Consider the following 1,833-nt stretch of genomic DNA (forward strand, 5'->3'; position numbering starts at 1 on the left):
GTGGTGTTTTTGTCTGGTTTTTTTGCTCATCACAGTTTATAAGGGTCTGTACTCCAAGAGTATTCGTCAAATGTTAGTGAAACTTGCAAACAATGATCACTTAATGGCTCTTCACCAAAGTTAGGTCACATGTGTCATTTTACTGGAAATAAAATGAGAGTCGTAATGGTTTGTGAGCTGGCAGGCTGCCGTGCCACTGGCATTTTGGTAATGCTATGGCTCATTTTCAGTTAGCTGTTTAACTCAGTTTTGTCTAATAGGGGGAAATAAGATGTAAAGGTTAAACATTTACATGAAAATATAGATTTGAGTGTACAGATTACACATGGTGTGCGTCGGTTGCTCCAATATTTACAGTCTTCTCAAAGTGATTAGCAACACTTTGAAGTGGAGAACATGAAATCTCTGACTTGTGGCTTCTCAGCTCAGTGGTTAGCATTGATCCCTCACAGCAAGAGTCCTTTGTTCCCGTCTCTGTGGAATTTGAAAATATTCTCCCTGCTTTTATGGGTTTCCTCCAGCTTCAGGAGCTCTGTTTCTTCCTGTCTTCAAAAGCACACAATGTTCATGCTCCCCCTCCAACACTGTTCCCTTCAGACATTCACTTGCTCACTCATTAATTACTCATTAATAGTTATTATGGCGAAACCACCGTCAAGGCACTTGCTTACTATTAGTTCTGAGGCTGGAGACCGTGGCAGAGCTGAAAAACTTATTTTCACTGGGAGTGACGAGAATGGACAACATTAGCAATAAGGGAAAGACTGACTATTTGGAGAGGTAGGGTTGAGGACAGTGTTGCCAACTCCTCAGTAAGGAAAATCGCTATTGGCTTTCCTAGAAGTCGCTAAATGACGTCATCACATAATTTGCATAATTGGTCATGCTAATGTAATTGTAACCTACGCTGTTGGAAAGAGAAATAACTTCGTGGAAGAGACATAAAGTGAGCAAAAAACGTCCTAAATACATTTAGAGTTTATTTAGAACTACAAATTAAATTTCTTTTAGCAATTATTGTTGTTTAATGTCACAATTCCAACCCTGCTCCTTTATCCGGGCTTCGACTGGCAAACGTGACCCGAAATAGGCACTCTGGTGGAGTTACTTTATGTGTGTGTGTTTATAAGTAGTTTTAAACCTTGTGATCCACAAAACAGCATAACAGTAAAAGAAGAACTGACTGCGTTACAGTCAGTGCGGAGCAGCGGCTTCGCTCATGCGCGGTTCATTTGCAGTTTGGACGCATAGGTGTGAACATCTCCTGCAGCTGGGGGAGGACTATCCTCCGCCCGTTTGCGCTTTAGCACGGGTGAGGTGCCCACGGCAGCATCGCTGCTTGTTGAGAGAGTAAGAGCAACACGCCCTTTCACGTCAAAAAGTCGTCATAAATAAGTTTCCAATAACACCAGGAAAAGTCGCCAAATTTGTCGCTAGTCACTTTTTAGAAAAAAAGTCGCTAAGGGGGTCTGAAAACCCGCGACAAAGTCGCTAAGTTGGCAACACTGGTTGAGGAGGAGTGTATTTAGACAAACAGTGCTTGACAAAATAAACGTGGAAATACTTCATTTTTACAGTAACCTTTACAAGTCAACCTATTCAACGGAGAATGGCACTGTGTTTCTGGAAAGTCTTAGAGGCCTTAATGGGACATTGGATGTGGATACACTTCTATAAGAGTTGAATTGGAAGTTAAATATTTAGGTATAGTGATTTCTAAAAATATGTCCCGAAGAGAAGACAACAACATCTGCAATCGTATCGTCGACATGAAGAAATCCCAGGGATATCACTATATTTGGCAGAGAATCAGAATCAGAATCAGAATCAGAA

The sequence above is a fragment of the Pundamilia nyererei genome, unplaced genomic scaffold (genome assembly GCF_000239375.1).
Source record: "Pundamilia nyererei isolate P.nyererei 1_Seehausen unplaced genomic scaffold, PunNye1.0 scaffold00011, whole genome shotgun sequence".
NCBI lineage: Eukaryota > Metazoa > Chordata > Actinopteri > Cichliformes > Cichlidae > Pundamilia > Pundamilia nyererei.